A 25,868-nucleotide genomic window follows, 5' to 3' on the forward strand; every position below is an offset into this window, starting at 1 on the left:
TTCCAGGAACTCCAAGGATACCAAGGATACAGATGCTCAAGCCCCTGATATAAAATGATAGGCTGTTTGCATATGAGTGTTTCCATACACATTCTTATATGCTTAAAATAATTTTCTAGATTGTTTATAACATAAAATACTATGTAAATGCTATGGAAGTAGATGTTCTATTATATTGTTTAGCAAATAATGATAAGGAAAAAATGTATACATGTGTTCAATATGGATTCAAATTGCTTTTTCCTGATACTTTTTATCCATGGCTAATTGAATCAAAAGATGTAGAAAAGCCACCTTATAGTAATTTGGGATTGCTCTTTTAGGCAGATATTCTCAGAGCAGTATACTTTGAAGGTCTGGAAAAAGAGCTTCCTGGACAGAGAAAACAGCATGTGAGCATATATAGAATCTGAGATAAGGGGATAGATGCTGTAGAATCAAGTGTGTGTGTGTGTGTGTGTGTGTGTGTGTGTGTGTGTGTGTGTGTGTGTGTTATCCAGTCCCAGGTCTGAACTTTAGGCCTCCTGTTCTCATTTGGCTTTTTTTTTGCTCATGACTGGCATTCTACCACTTAAGCCATGACTCCAATCCACCTTCTTTGCTTGTTTAATTGGAGCTGGAGTCCAGTTTTGGCTTTGAACCAATACCCTCAGATCACAACTTCCTGGGAAGCTTAGAATTACTGGTGTGAGCCACAGACACCCAATAGAATCAATAATTTAGCTCAGACTCAGAAACAAGTCACATCGTTAAATTAAAGCATTCGAGTAAACATGTCCTTGGATTCGAGTTCAAAGACATAGCCTCACATTCTAGCTCTGTCACTTGTTAGTTGCATGTTGTAGAGTAAGTCCTTCCATGGTCTGAGTCTGCTCCCTCATTGTGAGCAGAAATCACAGTCCCAAGGACACCTACCCTACCAAGCTGGCTTCTATGAAGGCTAATAAAATTACTTTTCAGTAAGTACTAGTAGTCTTATTGTTGCCATTGCTACTATTGTTATGTAGGCCAGAATCTGTAAGATACTATATAAGATAGTAAATGAGCATAAGTCTGGACTGGGGTGTGCAACTGTTTTGCTCATCATTGAGCCATCCAATTTCATCTTTAGAAGCTAAAACATCCAAGCTCATGTGATGATAATTATAACCATACTTGTATTTAAAGTGGGAAGCAACCAACGGAAGATTGTGGTAGCATAAATCACCAAGTCATCTAATCTCATTTAGATTGTATGAAAACAACATGGAAGCCTTTGAAGTTGAGTGTGTTTATTTGCTAATCCTCCCCTTCCCCCTACATGCACATCTCACGATGTTTCTTAGAACTGTTTGGACAGGAAGTCCTATTTTTTCCAGGAATTTTTATTTTAAAAATAATAAGTTCAGCGTCTGTGCTATAAATCAGCATTCAATTGGTCAACAGCAAACCATCTTAACTACCACGATTGCCCCAAATTCTGCAGCACACTGAAATGGACAAGATGTTTTTCTGACTGTTGATGATGAACTAGTAAGAAAGGAAACCCAAGACAGCTATCCTGCTTGTAGTACAGCTGAGAGGATATAGGAATGGCTAGAAAACAGGGCAGCATTTGTCTTCAAAACAATCTACTACCTCCTAAAAGCTTGGGTGTGTGTGTGTGTGTCTTTGTGTGTGTTGTATTTTTGTAACAGATTCTAATTTGCTTTCTTTCATTTCATGTAGAAAGAAGACTTAAGAGGTGATCTGTTCTTTAAAAGTTAAGTACACAACAGAGTATTGTTGGCTATGCTGCGTAGCAAATCACCAGGGCTTATTCATCTTACTTGACTGAAATTTTATTTCCATTTCCCCTTTCCTTCGACCTTAAACCACCATTCTATCCTCTGATTCTACAACTTGGGCTATTTTGGGCATCTCATTTAGCCAAAATTGGGCAATATTTGTCTTTCTGTGACTGGCTTATTTCGTTTAACATAATGTCCTCAAGATTCTTTTGCATTGCAAAATTCATTTCTTTCTTTGGTTCTTTTTTTTTTTTTAACAGAACTGAGGCTTACATTCAGGGCTTCACCCTTTCTAAGCCAGAGCTCTAGCACTTGAGCTTTGCTCCAGACCTTTTTGCCTTTATTTATTTTTTTAAATAGAATTTCACAATTTCTTTCTCTTTTTTTCTGGGGGCAGCCCCAGACTCTGATCCTTCCATCTCTGCCTCCCAACGTGCTGTGTTTACAGGTATCACCCCTGTAGAGTGCTTGCCAAAAGCCTTGAATTTCAACCCCAGTGCCACCAAAAATGAAGTAAAAAGAAGTAAAGACTGATTCTCAGCCCATTGTTCAAACACACCACATTTTCTTTATCCATTCCCTTCTCAGCAGATAGGAGGTCATTTCCACATCTTGATGACAACAATCAGTGCTTCAACAAACACAGCAGGGCTAATATGTTGTCAAAATCCTGACTTCAGTTCTGTTGTATAAATACCCAGGGAGGGATTGCTGGAGCCTATCATAGTTGCTATTTTTTTTTTTATCTTGAGAAACTCCTTCACTGTTTTCAATAGCAGCTTCACCCATATTTCCAGCCCAGTTTCTTTAGAGCTTCACAAACACATTCACTTTGGGGGAGGGTGTCCACTGACCATTTGTTTGTGTCTTGGATCTAATTTCCATTCATTTAGTATTGCCCTCTGTTTTTTATAATAAATTAAGTGTTAGAAGATGCCCTCTAGGATCATGACAGTTTAGTTGGCAAGAGGAGAGTAATTACTGGCTGCATATGAATTCTTTACTACATTCTCCCGCACCTTGCCTCTACATTTGTCTATCCTTCTCCCCTTGATTCCAAGTACCTGTCTCCTGGTATTTATTTTGTTAAGTTTTGGGGCTTTGCCTTTCTAGGGAATTACACTACATGAGTTCTCCCTTGAATCTACCATATTTCAGTCGATACAATTTGCATATAGTTGCATACCACCCAACATATTTACTTATAAGTTTCTAAGCTACATCTAGCTTTCGCCTAAAAGGGAAAACATGAGCATGCATCCTTTGTCCCTCTGGGTCTGACTTAATCTCACTTAAAATCATAGTTTTTCTTCATCAAGTATCCTTCTCCACAGCTCAACTTTGCTTTCTTGGGCCACTTGGGGACATGGCAGGAGCAGAGAGAGTTGTAAGGGTCCTCAGGTCATCACAGGAGACTCTCAGTCCTCATAATGGCCCTCAGGGACCAATTTTTTTGTTCCCACAATGACAGCTGCTGAGACCTCACTGGGGAAATGCTGGCTTCTCTCTGGGGAATTGATGCGCTGATGACACCTGTGAACAGGGCAAAGCGGAAGCTGCCACAAGGAAAATGAAGGATAGACAGCTTTCTAGTCTTTCTTATTGTGGTTAACTTCAGGTCCCTAGAACTTACTTGCTATACTTTTCTCTAGAACATTCTGTAAAACGGCACTTTTAGAGTTTAAGTCATATAAAATGTAAAGATTGCCAAGACAATCTTTTAAACAACAGACAAATGCCAAGACATACTTCAGAGATCTTGTGCGAGTCCTTCACCTGGGGCTATTTAGCTTTTTTTCCAATTTTTTTCTTTCCTTCCTTTTCTCCTCCTTGGCAGTCAGGTTCCTTAATATAGCCAAATATTCGGAGATCACAGATAATAAGGGGATAGGAGTCCTGACATTCCATTTATTTGGACTTCTCTCAGATTGACTTCAGACCTTCAAAGCATACACTTTCCACGCACTCATTACCACGTGTAAGCAGCAGTGACTGGGAGATCGCTTCACCTAGCCCTGGACCTCTGCTAGGATGTCCAGACATAAGGGAAGAAAAATCCATCCTCCAAAGTCTGTGTATTCTGAGAAAGCTGGCAGTCTGTGTGTTGCCACCTCCAATAATATGATGGGCATGGAGAGTGGGGATAAGTTCAGGTTGGCCAGGACAGGACTGAAGCTCTTGAAATCTACATCTGGTCCATGGAGGGCAAATCATCCTGCTTCTCATTAAAACAAGCATCATGGCTACTGTTGGAGCAGACATGGGTAGAAGGGTTTCGTTAGTACCCAGAAGCATGGTAGATCTAAGGATCCTGCTCTGATCATGGCATAGCAGAAATTCCTGGTGCCTCCCAAATCTCTTCATTCCCATTTCTCTAAAAGTAAGTTGTGAGAAAAGGCAGGATCTTTTTGGGTTTTTGGGGATTTAGACTAAGCTCCAGCCCTACCACAAGAGTCTTTAATAGACTCTAGAACCCCTAACTAGCAAAATGGGCTGACTTTTCTTGGCATGAAGAACACCACCTTACCCTCACCCAGATCCTGGTTATGATCTTTGCAGATACTTCGAAGACAAGGCAGGGGTAGTGTAGCTACCACATCCTGGGTGTAGGTAAGTACATCTTCCAATTTGTTAGGCCCAGATACTACCACTAAGTTGATCGCTCCAGGAAGCTGAGCAGTGAACAGGATGAGGTAGGAAGAATAAGGAGAGGAGGAAAGGAGGTGGATTTGTATTTAAAACTCTCACCGATTCAGATAAACATTCCCAGAGTGGCCCCAGTTTGAAGTGGGATCACATGAGACTTGCATAGAAGTACAATCCAACAGACTGAGAACAGTACTTAACCAGTTAAGAAGGTCTCTATACAGAATGAGTATATTATTACTTGTGCCAACTTGGACTAAATCAGGCAAAACCGAAGATTTAGGTCCCTACCTACATCTTCTTTCTAGATCCAATTCATGACACCTACATTTGCTAAAACTATCAGTTCCAGGTATCAAAAAACATATTTGCTAGGCTGGCTTAAGCATAGCAGAAGGATCTATAATAAGAACTCAGAGGTGCTTGTATAACTCAGGTTTAATCAATCTTTTTCCCAGACTTAGAAAGTTACTGGAAAAAAAGAACTCGAGAGCCTAACACTACTTCTTTTCAATATGCTTTCTTTTCTTTTTTCTTCCTGAAGACAGGCTTTCTTTGATTCTGAAGTCTACATGTCTCCATTTCTGTCTCTCTGTCCCTCCTCATTTCTTCTCTAAATTACAAATGCAGGGAAAGAATCTGATTGGCCCGAGGTAAATCCAGCGTGCTTCCCTCATCTAATCAGTCACAGCTAGGAGGCTCAGAGGAATTCAGTCTTAGAAACCTGTGTTTCTCAGAATGTAACATGCATACAAATGACTTGGTTGTATTGTTTAAATGAAAAAAAAATCTGAGAACGTCTGGGATGAAGGTTGAGAGATTACATTTTAAATAAGCCTGCAGTTGATAACTACTGCTGTTTGTCTGTAATCATATGGATCAAAATTCCAGGCTGGGGCATTCCCCAGACTTGGGAAAGCTTTTTTGTTTGCTTGTTTGCTTGTTTGTTTAATTTCCCATGCCCTTTTTCTGGCTCCTGGATATTTGCTGATGCTTTTAATTAAATAAATTATTTGTTGTACATGTGATTGTTTCTTTAGGACAGTATGTTATATACCTAAAGAAACAAATATTGTAAAGACAAATTTTTCATGACATACTAGACAAGCATTGTATCACCTACTGGTTGCAAAACTACTTAAAAGTTCACTCACTTCATTTGAAGTCTGGAGACACCATGAATTCTAGCACAATACTGGTTTGTTGCTGATTCAGGTATAACCACCATGGGCTGAACTGATTTCAGAACCAAGGATGGTGACCAAAGTGACCTGTCCAGCTAAACTCATCCAAGTAAGTTGTGTGCAGAAAGCCCCTCAATTTAAAATGACATTTTTGATCTGTAAGATATCAAATATCACATTTGTTTTGAGGTCTATAGTCTTTTTACTTTTTTTTGTAATCCAATTTAAGTAAATTGGTCATGGCACTACAGTTTTCTAAATAGGAACTGCTTTTCCTGTCTCATCTATGAAGCATTTTAATGAAAATACTTCCTAAATACCCTGTAGACATTTCTCTAAGCCTTCCCACGCAAGTGATTCTCTGTGGCTTTTGTAAGGCTTCAGTGATTCCTAAAGATAACAAGGTATTGATTTTCGATATAAAAACCCCGAATCCATTTCTAAATATTTCAGGACTTGTTTGCCTCTTGCTCCAGTGCCATGGAAGTTTTTGGAAGATGTTACTGCTGCCATAGAGGATCGATGTTTACTTGGATTTCTCCATTTCCCATTTGTGTGTGCTTTCACGCCAACCCAGGAGCGTTTACACCCCTCATTAGTAACCTCTTACACTTCCTCAATGTGCTGCAAAGTCTGAAGTGAACCAGCCTGCTCCATCGCTCTTAAGAGCCTGGAGCTGCTTCTACAGTGTGGATTTGGCAACTCTTTCTCTACCTATTAGAACAGCCGAAATGGGGAAAAAAGGAATGCTTTGTGTAAGAATACAACAATTGTAGGAAGGTTTTTCATCAGCCAGGCTGTTGATACAACAGTCAGCTTAAGTTAAGAATGACGCATGTTGGAATCCCTGCGTAAGACATCAAAGTTATTCACCACAGGACCTGGAAACAAATTGTAGTCTCCCAATATTTCTTTAAAAAGAGCTAATGTCATTCCAGTGATAACATATATTAGGCAACTGCTAACTTTGAATTTTCCAGCTAATGTTTGTAGTCATCCCTCAAAATATTTTCATCGAATCTAAGAGATACAGACATGTTGAATTTTTTGAGCAAATAATTTGATTAGTTGCAGAAATTGATTTGCAAATATTGGCATTCCTTTTGCAAGTCAAAGGCATAGTTGAGACCAATAGAGTTGCCCATGGCACATGCTATCTCTCATTTAGATTTAGACAATGACTACTCTGAGCAACAATAGGCATATATTAAATTTTCACACAGAGAATAAAATTTCAACTGGGACTTCATATGAAAAAAAATGAGGAGAGTAAAGAAAGTTCCTTATTGTGGTTACCGGCTTATGTTCTAGAATCAGACATGAACTTGCATTGCTATGAGAAACCTCTCTGCTTGCAATGTGCTTAAGTTCCTGATCTGCAATATGGGAATGGCCTTTAGGAGGATACACTGAGATCAAGTGTTCAGTCTCCCTAACACAGCCTACACGAGGGCAGTGCTCAGATCTTTGGGGCTTGCATCCTATGATTGCTTGCTGGTCGACCTTCATTCAGTGTTCACTCACCTAGTGGAAAAAGAAAAGAAAGGGAATACATGAAAAAGGTATAGATGAAGTAGGATGGAAGGGACTTTGGAAAACTTCCAGGAACACTGCCATCCCTTAGACATAATGGAATGAGAACCTCTCTTCCAACTGTCCTCTTGCCCCCTAGGCTAACCCAGTTTAAGCACCAGATTTCATACTTGGATTATGATGGCATTCCTCTCTCTAGTGACTGTTCTCCAAAGGAAAGGGAGTGTCATGTGTCTGTATTTTCCACAAATTCAGAGGAAAATACACTTGGAAAAAACAAAATAATTCCAAATAGCTCCATTTCCCCTATTCAGCCATCTGCCCTTAGAAGTAAGCAGAGCAGGGCAGACAGCGATGCCAAGACATGTCCTTAAGCTCTCCGAAATTGGATGATATGAGGTGGCGAGAGCCTCTGCACTCTCCCAGAAATGCTGTCTTTCCAGGGTCCAAAGTTGTTGGGTTTTTTTCCTATTCACATAGAAAAAATGAAAATCGGTAGAAAGACAGGAACTGAAAATGAACAGAATGTTAGCCTTTAGAAATACATCATACTTCTTGTGAAATGAACTCCACATTATGGAAACAAGTGGTATATCATTGTTGTAATTATTTTCAACATGCCATGTGAAACTGTACCCTTTTTTCTCTCTTGTATTCTCTTCCCGTGGCTTTATCCCCACTATCACTGTATCTGATCGTAGTACCCTGAATATTGTATATATGTGTATTAGAACTAGGGAAGGGAAAGGGAATACCAAAATCAAGAGACAAAGGATAAAAAGACAAACCATTCCAAAAGCAATACTTGCAAAACAATTTGGTGTAAACCAACTGTACAACTCCTGGGGGGGAGAGGGAAAGGGGGTGGGGGAGGTGGGACAAAAAATGAAAGAGGAGGTAAGAAGTCACTGCCTTACATACGAAACTGTAACCCCTCTGTACTTCACTTTGACAATAAAGAAAAACATATTAAAAAATAAATTATACTTCTTATCTTGAAAGGGAAAGATATCTTTGGGAATAAACTCCCATTTTTGCTAAGTTGCTATGCCAAAATGCTATATTGTTGATAACTTTAATTCAGCTACCCACAATATGTCTTGTCTGGTCACAAAAGATGACAGACCTCCATAGGTGAGAAAACTCAATATTATCTCTAGCCTTTGGGATAATCTTAACTATGAGAAAGGTGAATCCAATAATCTTTTTTATCTGGCTTGTGTTCACCTTAATTCCAAGCATTTCCAATTCAGAACAACTGGGACCTTCCTTGGTATGCTGATAGATAAGCAGCTTAGAGAAGCACACGCTTTGACAGTCCCATCCACCGAGGCAGCATACAGAGGCCACTGAGCCCTTAAGAATATTTTCTTTTCCAACTCCAGATCCCTTACAGCAAGGTGTTTATGAAACTGGTTGCTCAGACACCCGGTGACGGTGATGCTCTCTCTTCCCCTCCCATCCCACTGCTAATAAAGCCCCTGGGATCCAATTATAGTGTAGTCGCTTCTGTTGCAGGGATTTCAGCCTTGCATTTTATTTAGAAAAAAAAACAAAATTCAGAGACTTAGCATCAAAGCTCTGTTCAATAACTGCTCCCCTTCATGGATGCTTTCACATTCCTAGATCTGCAGACAGTGAGAGCGAGACTCATTGCTGACAGGTGTGAGGTGCTTGGCTTGTTTATCATAGCATCTTTGAAATTTGAGTATTTCTAGTAATTGAGGCAATGGCATTCTCCTTTGGCTTTCCTTTTCCCAGTGCATGATGGGAAAATATCTACACAAACAAAAATGTTCCTTCAGAACATTCCAGAAGGTAGGCCTTTAGACATTTCAGTATTCAGGGGGAATCATGGAGAAATTTGTAATAGCGACACAATGAAGCAAAGCTTTTTTTTTTTTTTTAATAATCTAGACACTTAAGGAAACTCCATCCAGCCCTGCTTACAGCACCAAAACAGGATTGAGACTAGGAAGTTAAAATATGATTGTTTCCATGTGTACATCCTGACTGGATGTCTCACAGCAAGATGGTGCAGTTCCTTAGTTCACATCATGACACTCAGTCAGTACTGGAAAGGCCATCAGCCAGGCCTGAAAAACACAAGTGTAAGGAAAAAAAGAAACAATCCCAGTTCTTGGTATGTGATGAAACTGTATTAGTGTTACTGTCATGGTACTTCCAAGTTTTCTCAAATGATAGATATTGAAGGCTAGAAATGCTCCCCTTGATTTGCACATTATATAATACAATAGGCATGTGTGTCAAAACATCACATGGTGTCCCCAAACACATACAGTTTCTGTGTCCATGTAAACACAGAGAGAGAGAGAGAGAGAGAGAGAGAGAGAGAGAGAGAGTTTTCTTTCAGAAAGGGTTATTAGAAAAGAAACAACTGATGAGGTTTGCATGCTGTTGTGAGAAGAGACTAGAGTACCCCCACTGTGTGACCAGTCTAGACCTCAAATCAATGCAGTAAGAAAAGACAGGACTGTATATGGTTCCTTACAAAGAGTTTTGAAACCTGCCTTAGGAGAGAACTATGCTAATTGTATGTAGTGACGATGAACCTTGTAGCAGATCCTGCCACGATGGATGTAACATCTTGAGAACAGTTAGTGCTGGATAGAATTTAACCCTCTTAAAACCATTCAGGATCATCTTGACTCAGATAAAATCCAGTCCAAATTTCAGAAAATACCTCTAGGTACTTGCTACCAATTCAGAAGGGTTTGGTAGACTATGTGTCAAATATGGGGGCTCCCTAACTCTAGACTCTGACTTTTGAGATAAATGGTATGGCTCCTGGATTGCACCGTTTATGGGAGAGTTGGGCACTGCAAGCATGCACATTTCATTTGAGAGTGGGCTACATCAAATGGACATCACCAGATCTAAGACTTCTTTACTCAGTAACTCCCAAGATAGTAGTAGTTAGTTAGCTTGCACAAGACAGATTGCACTTAGCACTAAAGATGCTTATCTGCTCACCCCCAACAGAGCAACCACTCCCACTTCTTTCCTCCAAAGAAGAAAAATAATAAAGCAAGGCCTTGACAAATTTCCAAATACTGTGGCTCATCTCTGTGGTTTTATTTGCTAAGCACATAAGAAGACATAAATTTGCTGAACAAGAAGCCAACAAAGATGATACACATATGTGTATGATATAAGCACATATTTGCACATATGTCTATATGTAACATATAAATGCACATATCATGTGTATAGTGAGCTTTTAGTTACTACAATAACTCAAGTTATACAGAGAAAGGCTTTGTTTAGCCTTTGGTTCTGGAGGTACCAGTATAAAGCCAGGTGGTCCCTTTATTTTGGGCCTCTGACAAGGACACTGAATGGCAATACCCAGGAATGAATGACAGAGCAAACCCCTTACATCATGAGTCAAGAAACAAAGCAAGAAGATAAACCAGAGTCCTGCAGTATCCTTCAAGGACTGATCCAATGACCCAAAGACCACCCAATAGGCCCTACCTTCTTAAGGTTCATAGTATCTCTTTGCCACAAGAGGCCAGAGGACCAGTCCTTTAATACCTGGGCCCTGTGGACCACTTCATATCCAAAATATAAAAACATATACCCAAATATCATATGCAATATACATGATAAAAGAGAAGCAAAAGACTAGATATATCAAAGTTACTTACTTTCACAGCCATAAAACTTCTTCCCTAATCTACTCATATTTTTAATAAGGTTCGAAAACTTAGTCCTGTAACCTAAAATGGTACAAATTATAAGTCATAAAGCAAGTAGTCTTCAGAAGTAATGGTATATTTTTAAATTCAAACTTTTTGTTGAATAAATTATAGAAATTTTATTTAACATTCACAAATATATTTTTTTCTTTCTTTCAACTATGTAAAATGCATGTTGACTTAGTCTCTCTATGCTTCTGAAGCAAAACACCATAGATTGGGTGTCTCAGTGATAGAAATATATTTGCTCTTTATTCTGAAGGTTGGAAAGCTAAGGTTTTGATCCCAGCATGGTAGAGGTCTGGTGAGCAAGCACTTCCTGTTTGTAGATGGATGCCTTCTTCTTGTATCTTCACATAGGAGAGAGAGGCAGAGAGACAGAGATGGAGAGAGAAAAAAGAGAACAAGCTCTCTGGCATCTCTTCCTACAAAGATACTTAGATGGCCATTAGGGTCATACCTTCATGACCCATGTAGCCCTAATTCCTTCCTAAAGTCTTGTCTTCAAGTGCCATCATATTGTAGGACACATATTGAATATATGAATTTTAGGTGAATACAACCATTTGGTCCATAACATGTGCTTATCCTACTTGCGTGTTGCAGAAACTTCCCCTGTAATATTATCTTTTGTATTCTGAGCTGTTTATTTTGTATGAAAGTGAAAAGCAGAAATGTATTCACAGGAAAAAAATTAACTGGGCTAAGTTATAGAAAGTACCATAGCAGAAGGTGAAGTTAAAGAAAGCAGATGGCTTAATATTTACAAAAGACAAAGTAAGCCAGAGAACACTGCCCCCCCCCCAAAAAAAAACCTTGTTTACAGATTCTTGGAGACTTGCATATTAAAGAAGGAATTTACTTCCTTTTGGTTTCAGCAGTTGGAATAAAGAGAAGCTATAAAGGTGAATTTTAGAAAATTATAAAGCAGAACTTCCTAATAAAGAGAGCTACCTTCCAAGTGATAGGACGCTAGCCTTGAGCACAAAAGTTCAGGGACAGCAGCAAGGCCCTGAGTTCAAGCCCCAGGACTGGCACATATACACAGAAAAGTTGAATTTGGAATTGACTGGGAGGCCAAAGATTTAAAGTAGCAGAAGATTCTTTCAAGACATGAGTGAGTTGTTTGAGACTGATGTGTATTTTGTGTGCATGAGTGAGAATTTATAAATGTTGACTTCTAGGCTCCGACAATCATTTTCAGTAGGAGATTCAGCTGCAAATATTTATGTTTTATGACTTAAATTATAAAGCTAGTTAAATCTTTCTGATAACTAGTTTTAATGTTCACGAGCACGTGTTACCTAAGTTCCCCTTTACATTTTTGAGAAATTGTCATCATTAAGCACAGGTTAGAGACAGGTTAGAGTCTGTTTGAGGAAGGAGTTTTTGTGGATTCTTTCATACTGCAAAGGAAAAAAAAAAATGCCTTCTGGGAAATTGAACTGATTTTTAATCTAACCTTTAAGACTAGAAAAGTGAAAAAAAGAAATTAAAACCCCTTATTAAATTGAACTGTAAAAACACCATTACTGGAAATGCATTGGGACTTGAGGCCTTTCAGAAAAATGTGGACTGGATTGTCAGGCCTATATTAGGTCCTGGACCTTAATGCCATGTGTTTTTACTGATGAAAGTTGTTTCAATGAAAAGTATATTAGTAATCAGAACTTCTAGTCCACTTGAGAGTTTTACCATTTGAAAAATGTGATACTTGCATGAAACTCTTTGAATCTTGTTAGTCTCCCCTTATTCCTAGACGTGAAGCTAGAATTTTTCCCTTTTGATAAAGGAAGGGAACAAGAGCATTTTGTATATTGATATATAGTAACGAGTGATAAACTTGAAATGCTAGACTAGATTACAAACTTAATCCTAAGTATAATCTTATGAAAATGTATCTCTTAATTATTTTTGAACTATATTCACATTTTTCAAGATATTTTATGTGGGTTTTTTTTCAGAGCTGCTTCTTATTTTGGGGCTACTTTTTTTTAAAATTGAGGTATGATTCCTAAGGGGCTAAGTTGTCTGATAAGGCTTCCTATAACTATGGCTGGATGTCTTCCAAGATGGACTGTTTTACATTTTAGAGTCATTTCTAAAGTTATGTGGTCATCAACTTTGGGAGCTGTTTTGCATATGAGTGCTGATACAAATTAAAACCCAAGTTGACCTCAACTTCCATCACCCCACTGAATGTTGACAGTGGAAGGAATACCTTGCCTTTAGTATGCTATTACTTCTGGACTGATAGCTGAGTAAGAAACTTAATTTTCTTCGGTGCATAAGTCAGAAAAACTTAACAGCTGTTGTGTGTAGTGTCCTTGTTCACCTCAGAAGATGAAGTAAGCTAGCTGATAGTATTAATTCAGATTTAAGAAATGATCTGAATCTTGGTTTGTGTAAATTTACAATATACATGCAACATTAACTGAATCAGATAGCTCTTCCAGTTTCCTATGTGTACATAGGCTCCCTCCCATATCCACTAGTTACTGCACTTGGTAAACTGGCATTGTAACATTACAACAATGTTTTGTTGCACAAATTTTATAAACTTTTACAGTGTAATACTTGTTATTTTTCTGAGGCAAACCAAAGGTATATTTCTCAAGGTTCATGCTGCTTTCTTTAGCAGCATTTGACGGAGGATCTTTTTATACATTTGTAGTAGATTAAAAAAATTGCAAATTTTTTAAAAATTGTAAACCATGTACCAATATTTTTGGTTGAAATTGTGTAGGATAAGTTAAACTTAAATTGCATTCTATTAACCGATACAAGTGTATTTCTGTAAGCATAGTTACATTGAAATAAAGTTTTCTTTTTTAATTTTTTATTATAAAACTGATGTACAGAGAGGTTACAGTTTCATACGTTAGGCATTGGATACATTTCTTGTACTGTTTGTTACCTTGTCCCTCATACCCCCTTTCCCTCCCTGAGGTGTTCAGTTCGCTTACACCATACAGTTTTGCAAGTATTGCTTTTGTTGTTGTTTCTCTTAATTTACCCTTTGTCTCTCAATTTTGGTATTCCCTCTCAGTTTTCTAATTCTAATACCAGTATACACGGTTTCCAATATACTCAGATAAGATTACAGAGATAGTGTAGGTACAAAAAAAAAGAGAGCTACCTTCAAATTGTAAAGTCATGGACTCTTCAACTCATTGAGAGAGGTGCCTTCCCTTTAATTCTTACTTAAATGCTTCACTTGGAATCTGAGATTGGATCTCCACAGTCCCTTCTGACTCTAAGGTATTAGGTTTTAGGAGCTCACCCTATAATAATCATTAGTTAAGTGATTTATATGTGAGTAGGTGGATCAAAATAAAGACTAAAGTAATTCACAATTATTATCTTTGTGATAAATGAACGATACTAAAGGAGATTGAAAAATGTTCTTTCTTAGAGATATAATCCAGATGAAGCATGCAAAGGAAATATAAATGTCCTGATCAACTGGGTAGAGAGTTGTATACCTATGAATTAGGTAATTGGGAAAATCTCACCTCAGGAGAATCTTAAGAGTTTGTTATTGTTGGTTCTTGGATTTGTTTTGGTTAAGGACATGCATTTGGCTTATTGCAAGACTTGTGTATCTTCTACAAAGTAAAAACATATTCTTCTGCAAGTCTCACCCTGGACCTTTGCAATCAGAACCTGGAATTGAGACCCAGCTATCTGTTTTGACAATCATCCAGGTGTCTTAAGGTGAGAAAATAGGATATATATATATATATATAATTTCATTACATGAAATCATAAAAATAACACACTGATGAACATTAAGAACCTTAGATTTCATCAAGATCATTGGTGTAACATATCAGACCCCAATTAACTCTTTGATAAGATGGTGGAGGAAAAGTAAAACCAATAGTTTTCAAAGGGTTTTCTTTCTGCATATTTGACAATACATCAGAAATGCCAAGTTTGAAAAGGGTTTCATCTCCATTCTTCTCACAAATGTTGCTATAGAATTCTTGACTGTAGCCACTTCTGAGAATCATTCAATCTTATATTGTCTGAGGCAATAATGCTAGATCATTTTAGATTGTAAATATGTGTCATTACTTTGTATTTCAGACTTTTAGTTTAAAATTAAGATTAAGTTGTATCTTCAAGTGCAAATCAAAACAGAACAGCACAAGAAAGACCTAACAGATTTCTGAAATAAGCATTTAACAGCAATTGTGATGATATTGAGTTCTATGTGTCGGAACTCCAGAAAACTGGAATAAACAAGTCAGCTTTCCTTTTTACTTAATTTTTCCCTGTAGCTAGAGTTTGTGGTTAGTTTGTAATCAGGATAAATGAAAACAAATGAAGGAAAATATGATTCAAAATATGTGCTACATGTCTATTCCTGTTTCATCCATAGATATTAAAATATTATTTTCCAATGCTTGGCTCATAAAAAAGAACACGCTTAAGGAACTTCAAAATAACTCTGTTACACAAGTGAGAATAGTAATTTCTGTGAAGTTGGAAACTTTATAGTTTATAAAATGCTTTCAAGTACACAATCCTCTGACCCTCCTTGTAGCCCTATAAAGAACACATGGGATTATTACCTCTTACTTCTTGGCTACAGAAAAGGGTGTAGGAAAATTTGATGACTCGTCCAATGCCATAGTGAATTGTGAAACTTACTGTTAGCTAAATGCTCCTGTCACTATGTTGACTTAGCCCTCCTGTCCTCTTATGAGCTGTGTGCCCCTTCTTCTGGAGTCTGGACAACCTCTGCTATATTGATTTAAGGCTATTTCAGCAGGGGAAAGGAAAGGAAAAAAGAAGGATGAAGGCAAGGCAATGCAGAAAAGTATTCGATGGCTAGCCTCTTGATTTGAAATATTGAAAGCTACTTGATTTTTCATTTAAAAGGCAGTCATCAAAAATCTAGTCTTAGCTAATGTCTCTGTATGCCACAATATACTTAGAACTCTCAACTATGTACATTTTGTGGGGGAGGCTGTCAGTTAACTCCTAAACTCAATGTGTTTTGATGCTGGCTAACCCTTAGAAATCACCTGGGGAGAATTTTCAGGACTCAGGTCCCCCTTTCCTCCCCTGGTAAACCTAATTCAGGCTGGACAGTGGGGCTCATGCATTAATAATTGTAAAATTGCCCCCCAAGGAATTGAAGTTAGGTCGAGCTCCTCTACAGAGCTGAAATGGGAGCCAGGCTGTTAGAACCGAGCCTCGAAGTAGCCTATTTACTTCCTCAGACTAGGGAAAAAGAGCTGTCTGTTGAATGTCCTAACCATTTCTATGTAGAGGCCTTGTGTAACTTCCAGGGAAGCCAGGGAGTTGTGTCTACTGGGGAATTCCTGTGGCATATTATTAAAGGGTTTATGGTTTACTGATGGACTAAATTAATGGTAAGTATTAAGACTGATTCAACCTCAGAAGTTGGGCAGATTAGCAAAGTGACCGATGTGGAGGTACAGATTTCAAGTTCAACTTTGAGTCTCCTATCTTTCACAAGACAAGGACTGGTGGGAATAGGCGATGCTTTCTTTCCTTAACTGGCCAGGAGTGAATGGAATAACCCTTGTAAAAACTTAGGGCTATACAGAGAGACATAGGAGAGGTAAAATTAGCTTGAGTAAGCAGAAGAATAAACAGCAGCCTGAAAAACAGTTTCTACAAATCTAAGAGGGACCAAGTTCTGTCCTTAAACTACCCCTTCCTTGAATAATCTGCTGCACACAACACCCCAAAAATTACACCAATGACTAAAATGATCTCTCCTTGTATTGGATCGGTGATGTAGAAGATGCAGTATCTTTCTATTGAGGAAACACTGAAGGATAAATAAATTTGTTAAAGTATCTATGTTATTTCACACTTCATATAAAAATGAGAAGTTGAATATCATTGTTCAAAGTCACATATCTAGGGATAGGAAAGAAAAAAAACGGAAAGTGGCTGCTAACACTGTTCAGTTTTATAAACTTAATCTGAAGCTTTTATTTCACCAAATATATTTATTTGACCCTCTTCTACATTGAGTAAGAAAATATCTAATTGCTGATTCACCATGTGCAGTTGCACATGGCATATATGAATTCATAATCAGAATTTTACTCTACTCAAAATCAGCTGGAACATTCACACAATTTAAGGAAGTCATAGTACAAATCAAATTGCAACATGCTCAATAAGCCAAATGGAAGAGACTTTTACACACCCCAAAACTTACTATGGTTGTATTCAAAGGATTAAAAAATCTCAATTCATTCTTTTTTAAATCTAATTTTGTTGTCAAAGTAATGAACAGAAGGGTTACAGTTACATACATAAGACAGTGAGTACATTTCTTGTCAAACATTGTTACCCCCTCCCTCGTGTCTCTCCCACTTTTCCCCCCAATCCCTCCACCCAAATTGTAAAGTTCATTTCCAACTTATTGTCTTGTATCTCTATTGCATTGGTTTTCTCTTTGTCCTTTGTCTCACCATTTTGTTGTTCCCCTTCTCTTCCCTAATTCAGATAAACATGTATACAATAAACAAGCTACCAAAATCAAATACAGTGACAATGTGAGATACATCATCGGGGGCGGGGGGGGAGATGAAAGACAAAAGAAATAACTTCACATAGTACATTCAAAACAACACCAACAAAGGAAAATCTCTTTGTTTCCATATCTTAGAGTTCATTTTGCTTAGCATCATTTTATATGGTCATATGTACATAGCTACTGAGCTATTGTGATCCACTGCTAGGACTATCCTAGACATATACTAATTATTACAAATGAGGAAAACCATGAAGTCTATGTTTCTTTGGGTCTGGCTTACTTCACTTAACATGATTTGGGGGGAATCTCAACTAATTCTTAAACTAGTCATTATTAAGGATCTAGCACTACCAGACTTATGAAATGAATAGAATGCTAAGAATTCTTAAGTAAGAGGGAATGTATTAAAAGCAGTTCACCTGAATTTGTGGCACTACAAAAGAAAGAAAGAAAGAGTCTTATCTGGAACAGAAAGGACAGAAAACAAAAATGATTAGAGTACTAGGGCTCCATTTTGATCTAGCCTCATTCTAACGGATCTTTCTAAGGCAGCATTCGTATCAGTAATAACTAAATCTGCTTCTGCAGGTGAAGGGTGAGTGAATCAGATCTATCTGATCTCATAATCATGTTCCCACTCAAACCTGTGTTTGGTGGTCATTCTGGCCCTTTATGATGTTTCTTAATCCTACTGTTCTGATGTACGGCATAAGGGTTTCCTTAAGGCCTCACTGTCAACTTGCCATCCAGTCCATCTCCCAAACTTTATCCTTTTCCATACCCCACTCTCCACATACACATACCCCCCCAACTTTGTTTCTACTTGTTCCTTCAAATCCAGCTACAGACAAGAAACTTCCTCTAAAAAGCTGCTTTCAGCAGTTTTCAATGGTATTGATATGTCTGAATCCCACCAAAATGTCTCAGTTTCTAAGAGATAACCAAAGTTTTTGTTCATTTGTGCTTGGTTTTTGTCTGAACAAATCTCTAGCACTTTCCTAACTAGCCAGTAAAGATACTGATTATGAGTCACTTCAGGATCAACAACAGAAAAGGAAAGTCATTAAATAATGTACAAATAGAACTTCAGCCTTTTCTGAGGAGACTAGAAAAGTATTTGATGATGAAATTCTTAAATACTACCACCGTGTCTATGATGGCAGCCATGGACAAAACAAGTAACCCTCTGTCTTGATTAGCTGCCTGGTTTAAGGGAAAAATACTTACCAGTCCAGGAGAACAAGCTCAGACTTGAACATATCTATAATTTCTAAAAGCATTTTACAATAAGACAACTTGAGTGAACTATAAGGAAATAGGTTATACCAGGAAAGGTAAATACAAAAATGATACACGCATGTATGGTAATGTTAGAGTGAACCCCATTAATGTGTACAATTAATATGTACATTAATAAATATAATAATAAAATTCACAAGTCTTTCTGCACAAAAAATATAAACATATTTGTCAAAGGAATAATTGAAAATATCTTAAAATAAAAATTAAGGTCAAGAAGGTCAACCTAAATCAACTTACTGAGAACAACAGCATAGAGTTCCTAAATAGAGTTTACTAATTTCAAAATCATGACTTTATACTTTCACATCATTATTGGCCCATTTGTAAATAAGCATGTATCTAACTGGTTTTCTAGATTTATCTATTCAAATAAATCAAGGGCACTTACTCTTATTTAGATCATAAATATTTTTGAGCAAAATTTGATCTCACTTGGAAACCCACTGAGTTATCAGCTGATACAGTTAGATTCTCTTTCATTTTTATATTTATACATATATATTATAGACACTTCCAATAAGTAGCAACAGAATGAAATCCGTATCAGTTTCCTATCACTACAAAGGCAAGAAAATGACAGAGATAGTACACATTTTTATCAATCCAGGACAAGGAAGAGTGGGGCTGTTTTCTAGGCTCATTCTCTGTTAGTGAGCCCATTTCAACAACCTAGCTTTGTTGCTGCCTATGTCCTCTCTCTTTCCCTCTCTCCTCATTCTCTGTTCCATTGTAGAATGTTAAGCAGCAGAAATATGCCCATTTGATCCAAAATGTAGTCTTTGATCTTGGCCTGGTTGTTTTGATCTGGTACCAACAACAACAAAAAAAAGTCCATTCAGTTACCTACTTTTTTTTTTTTTTTCAAGAGAACAAGACTTGTGTGATTAAGTTGAAGGATCCAGGGTACACTAGAGTAAATATACTGGTTGGGGTTTTTCCTCTCTGAGCATGGGGATGCTGGGAAATTAAGTTACATTAAATTCAGATTATAGTTAAATGGAAATATGCTATTGTGATTAACTCAAGTCTGATAAGAAATTGAGGCCATGAACTGCTTATGAGAGATAGTACTTTCATATGCAGGTCTAGAAGGTGCTGAAAGACACTATTATCTTTTTTTTTTCAAATTTTTATTATCAAACTGATGTACAGAGAGATTACAGTTTCATATGTTAGCCATTGGATACATTTCTTGTACTGTTTGTTACCTCGTCCCCCTTACTCTTTCCCCCCATGAGGAGACACCATTATCTTTAAGCCTATGATTTTATTTCAAAGAGGGTCTGGGTTTTCTTTCTACTTTTTAGTGTTTTGGTTTGCTACTGACTAGGTAAAATTTTCAGGAAGCAAATAGCCATAGGAAGCAGGGTTTTTTTCTTCAGAAATTCCATAAAAAGGAATCTATCCTAAGAATATAATCTAAAATACAAAAAAAAAAGTTGTTTGAACACAGATGTCTCTGTGGCACTATTTATATGAACTAAAAATTTAATAAAACTCTACATGCCTAAGAATAGAGAAGAGATGAATTTAATTACCATGAAAACATATGTTAAAACATCATGTAGCCATTAAAAACAGTATCTGCAAAAGCTTTAATGGAAAGAACTGTTTTTCTTATAATGTTGAATAAAAACAGAAGACAAAATGGTATAAATGATAAAATACCGACTAAATAACATATGCTGAGAAATAAGACTGAAACAGGGAATATTAGAAATTGTCAGTGAGTAAGGGTTGTATATGATTATTTTCTTAACATTGTTTTTATCCTCAACTCATTAGGAGGTGCAATTATTATATTTTATGTAACTCCCACACACCTGCATACACACACCATTTACATCCAATTTGAAATAGAATCATAAACCTCATTTTCCAAGCTATTCTATATATTCTTACCTTCTACTATAAATGTTATGACAAATAAGTCTCTAATTCAGTGTATGGATTAACAATGTCATCTTTTAGTTTTAAAAAAGCATATATAATAAAAACTGCTAGAATCAACTGATATATTTTAATTACTTCTTTATATAAAAGTGCCATATAATTATGTAACAACATTATTCAAAGGAGAGGCAACTAGCGTTTTCATATTTTTAGGTCAGCCTACTCAGTAAAGATGGGCTTTTATTGTCATGTTTTCTGCCACCAACTGGAGTCCTAATAACCACAAAAGAAACTGTACCATAACACATTGTGCTTCCCCATTCCTGGACACAAAGGTTAAAAATGCAAATTAGTTGTGCTGTAGACAATGTGTTTTAGTTGATTTAAACTGTTTGAATTATTTTCAATCCTGCCTTCAAATTAACACCTATAGCTTGAAAATGTCATAAAGTGTTACTAGGCAGTCACAATTCTCGTTCTGACTCAATCCATTACATTCACTGACTTACTTGAAAAAAGAAGGAAAAGAAAAAAGAAGGAAAGAAGGAGGAAAACGGAGGGAGATATAATGGAAAGACAAAAGGAGGGAATGAAAGACAAGGGAAAAAAAATGTGTCTCCAAAATTTACTGAAAGGAAGATTGGGTATCCTAATTTCCATATACACTGAGGAAGAGGAAACAAAATGGTGAATGTATCACCTTTTCTCTGCATAGACTCTTGGATGAAGAGAGAAGTAATATCTCCTTAGACCTTCAAGAATCAGATGATCTTGGCTGGGGATATGGCCTAGTGGCAAGAATGCTTGCCTTGTATACATGAGGCCCTGGGTTCAATTCCCCAGCACCACATATACAGAAAATGGCCAGAAGTGGTGCTGTGGCTCAAGTGGCAGAGTGCTAGCCTTGAGCAAAAAGAAGCCAGGGACAGTGCTCAGGCCCTGAGTCCAAGCCCCAGGACTGGCCAAAAAAAAAGAATCAGATGATCTTGACCAATAAGATCTGTGCTTCAATTTAGTTTGAGGACATAAATATGATATATACTGCGAGAGATCTCTGAACACTTTCACAATCAGGTGATATTTTTCAAAATAGACATTGTAAACAAGAGAATCTTAGATTGCCTTTGGTAAGTCAACTCTTTCAATAATCTGTACCAACATTTAGGAACTTCTAACGCCCAGGGAATCACTCAGCATTAGACCTAATAGCATTATTAGATCCTCTGTGACTTTTAATTCATATTCCAGCTTTTCTTATAATGTTCTAGAAAAAAAATATGCCAAGCTTGGCACAGACTTTGACAAAGTTAATAAGACTTTAAGTCAGTTTCTCATGTGGTAGCTAAATCAGAGGGAGCCAGAAACTGCAAATGGAAAACAAGATCCAAAGCACAGGGATGAGAATTGGATTCCCTACCTGAGATCACAGATACAGAGGAGGTGAAGCAGAAATGATGCCAGTCCAGACTTCAGGGATAGAACAAGTTAGGACAGAGAAACAAATCTGTGAGGGAAGCCTCCCAATATGGGCCGATGAGGCTGCAAATGGTGCTCCCAGGTTTGCTGCCCAGAGGTCATTCACCTGAGGGCATCCCAAGTTAGAAGGCATGCCTTCCAATCAAAGGTGACTTTATTCGTTTTACATTCGATTTGTACCGTACACTAGGTAGGATTCACGTGTTTATTTTTATGTATAGATGATTTATGGAGAATGAATTCCTTTACAGGAGTTTGGAATGTGGTTATTCTATCCCTTGGAAGAAACTAATTTTAGAGTCTTTATTTTGTGTATGCCTACTTCATAAATTGAAAAATTCAATCCTAAATCAGGAACAAATTTGTGACAATTTAATAAGGGAAAATAAGCCCCCCTCCTCAAGCACTTGGGCAACCCCTTGATTTCCTTCCCTGATTTACTTTCTGTCTTAACGTCCATTCCCCCATAGACATCCGGTTCCTTCTAAGCCTAATGTCCACAGATCACCTTCCCACCATCTGACTGCCATAGAGGAACCTCGGCCGACAAAATGGCATCTCAGGCCTCAACTTTTCCTGGAATTGTCACTGCTTGTTTGCTCTTGTTTCTCGTTTTTTGGGGTTTTGCAGCGGAGGGGGGGGGGGGGGGACGGGGGGAGGGGCTGGCCAGTCCTGGGCCTTGAACTCAGGGCCTGAGCACTGTCCCTGGCTTCTTTTTGCTCAAGGCTAGCACTCTGCCACAGCGCCAATTCTGGCCATTTTCTATATATGTGGTGCTGAGGAATCGAACTCAGAGCTTCATGTATATAAGGCAAGCACTCTTGCCACTAGGCCATATTCCCAGCCTCTTTGCTCTTGTTTTCAACTGGATATGATCCCATACTGAAATTTAGATCCTATTCATTATCCACAATATCTACAAAAAAGAAGTCAAGATTCCTACAGAAATTGACATGTTGACTCAGGCTAGAGTGATAGAATCTGTCTGGTTTAGGTAATTTTGTCCTAACTTACTCATTTTATTAATATGTACATTGACAAGCACAGTTCAGGGGAATGGGTCCTATAATCTCCTATGGATAATAAAATCCATTGATGCTCAAGTCCATTATATAAATAACAGTATTTTATCCATAACCTCCACATCCTGCCCTAAACTGGAAATAATCTCTACATTATTTGTAATACTGAATACAATGTAAGTGATGCAATGTAAGTGTAATTGTTCTACCATATTGTTTCAGGAATGATATTGAGAAAATACATGTTCATCTAAGACATGATTGTTTTTTCGAATGTTTTCCATACAAAATTGGTTAAAACCACAGATATGAAGCTAGCAGATACAGAGTGCTAGATTATGTTTCAGAGTAATGATAGGGGAAAGTTAGGGAATTAGGGGTACCAGTTAATATGCCTCTCATTTTGAGGGGAGTTCTTATCATTTCACCTTTACTAATAACCTGGATTTTAGCAGTACAGTCATTTTATCTGGGAGTTGAAGAAGAGAAATGTTAAACTCTATATAGAAAGAGGTTGTTAAAAATGAAAAAGGAGGGGCTGGAATGTAGCTCAGTGACAAAGCACTTGCCTAGCAAGTGCAACATCCTGGGTTCGATCTTCAGTACCAAAAAAGAAAAGACAAAAAAAATGAAAAAGGATATTATTCCTTCAGTTAAAGAGAGTATTCCAGCCAATAAGGTACAATATAAAAATAATTTCCCCCACCTTAATTAGAAGGCAGTTATCATCTAGATTATAGCATGAATTTATTTCTAACATCTTTCACTGGGGACAGGAGAACTGGCTCCATTCTACAGCTAGAAAAACGGAGACATAAAGTAGTCAAAGATCTCTTTCAATATAACAGAAGAGAAAGACAAAAGCTAATAGCTTACAGATGTAGGGTCTGTTTCAAAGAAGAAGCACAAATCATGTTATCTTTGATGTAACATGTGTAGAACGAACACAACTGTTTGCCTTTGAGAATTACAATAGTCAGTGTGGAAAAAACATCTTTTTCATCTTTTTATTATGTTAAAATTCCAATGTGTGTGTAGTCACTTCTCTAAGGCAAGCCAAGGTAATTTTTTATGAATAACAAATTTGACTAAATTGTGCAATAAGTTAAAATTTCCTTGTAATAAATCTTTAAAAGTTCTTCCTCTTTTCATCAGTTCTTTTATGGGAGAAAAACATTGGCATTATGATGAAGGCCAAGACAATGGTCTTCCCCAATTCTGTAGACCAGAGTTTCTGATGGACAGGAGTCAGAGCAGTCTTTACCCATGGAGTCGTACTTACTTTGAGCCAGGCACAAACCTCTGTTTCACATGGCCTTTCAGTCAGACATGGTAGATGAGGGTGCTAGGATTGGTGCACATGGATTGTCATGGTAGCCCATTGAAGGCTATCATAGTTCGTGTTGGGAACCATGAAAGGGCTTGTGAAAGAGCCAAATTCATCCCTACAATATATGCAGCAATGAGCCTGCTAAGAATGTCCTAGAAGCATGTGAGAAGACCTAGAACTGAGAAAGCTTGCAACAAGTTATAATAATTTGAAGAAATCTAGTAATAGTTGTGGGAGTAGGGGTTACTCACCTCTCTTGCTTTTCTACTTTGTGGATACATTAAATATATTCACACATAGTTCTGTGCCAAGACGAGAACTAACTGCCAACCTACTGTGCAAACTAGTGGAAAAATGTAAAGACTTTAGATATAGGCAAAGACTAAACAGTCTTGAATGGTAGCTTTTGCCTGTATGGTTCTTCCTGTTACAAACTGGTTTCAAACCCAAGTGTTCTAAAACTGGCACTAAAATGCATCAACTCCAAACTCACTCATTTTAAGTTTAGAGTAATGTTTTCTTCAAAGGTTGGACATTTACATTGCATCTGAATAGTTTTGAAATTACTTTTTTAAAGCTATTGATTGAAATTATTTTCCAGATATTTGGAAAGTCCACATATTCATTTTAGAAAACTTGAAAGCTATGTATAAGGAAAAATAGTCATTAAACTATACCATCACTGGCAATAAGCAGTATTAACTTGTACACCATATACATATGCTTTCCTAATATATATATATATACATATATATGCATTCATTCTGTTCATTTTTTGCATCATCCATTTTAGTAAACATGAAGAAATAGTCAATTGGTAAATCAAAGGGCTTTTAACAGAGGTATAAGAGCTTAGGAAGGGTATGGCAACATAATACAAGGAGAAAGGGAGTAGATTTTGACTATATAACTTATGAATATACTCTTAGTTTGCAGGTTTTCATGCTCCTGTCTAGCAAGCGACTATTTTTCCTGTTAAAAATCTTTTGTGTGTTGTGTCTCAAAGAACTTGAGCCTAATGCAGTACTCTGTTTGCTAGTTTCAAATGTCTTTGTGACATGATGAACGTGGCGAGGATTATCATCCAAAGCTGACCATGGCTGCAAAACTGAGACAGGGCCGGAAAGAAGTAAGGGTTATTCTGAAGATAAGTGAAATAAAAATTACAGACAAAGTTAAATATTGGCAATTTGTATTTCTACCTAAGCCTTGTCTCTGAAATGATAATGCATAAAACACATTGGCCCAGTGTTATTTTTCCATGAATTAAGAACCAAATCTGACCATGGGGAGCCCACGTGCATGCCAATGGAAAGTTAAGCCAGTTGCTGCCAGCATTTTGCCTGGAAGCTTAAATAAACATGGAATTTGAGCTCTAAGGAACTCTAAAATGGATACTGGAGTTCAAATATACATATGTGTGCATGTATGCAAACATAGACACAGAGGCAGAATTTTA

The 25,868-nt window shown here is 37.4% G+C and overlaps 1 protein-coding gene and 1 long non-coding RNA gene across 2 annotated transcripts in view; both read left to right on the forward strand.

Moving 5' to 3' along the window:
- Pde7b (phosphodiesterase 7B) overlaps positions 1-25,868 on the forward strand; it is a 295,006-nt gene that overhangs the window by 114,592 nt on the left and 154,546 nt on the right. The gene's annotated exons all lie outside the window — the stretch shown is intronic.
- LOC125357317 lies at positions 1,076-19,855 on the forward strand. Its single transcript, XR_007212117.1, has 4 exons — positions 1,076-2,570; positions 7,168-7,172; positions 13,924-13,931; positions 19,845-19,855. It is a non-coding gene; the product is annotated as an uncharacterized LOC125357317 (long non-coding RNA).

This window comes from Perognathus longimembris, chromosome 9, assembly GCF_023159225.1.
Source record: "Perognathus longimembris pacificus isolate PPM17 chromosome 9, ASM2315922v1, whole genome shotgun sequence".
Taxonomy (NCBI): Eukaryota; Metazoa; Chordata; class Mammalia; order Rodentia; family Heteromyidae; genus Perognathus; species Perognathus longimembris.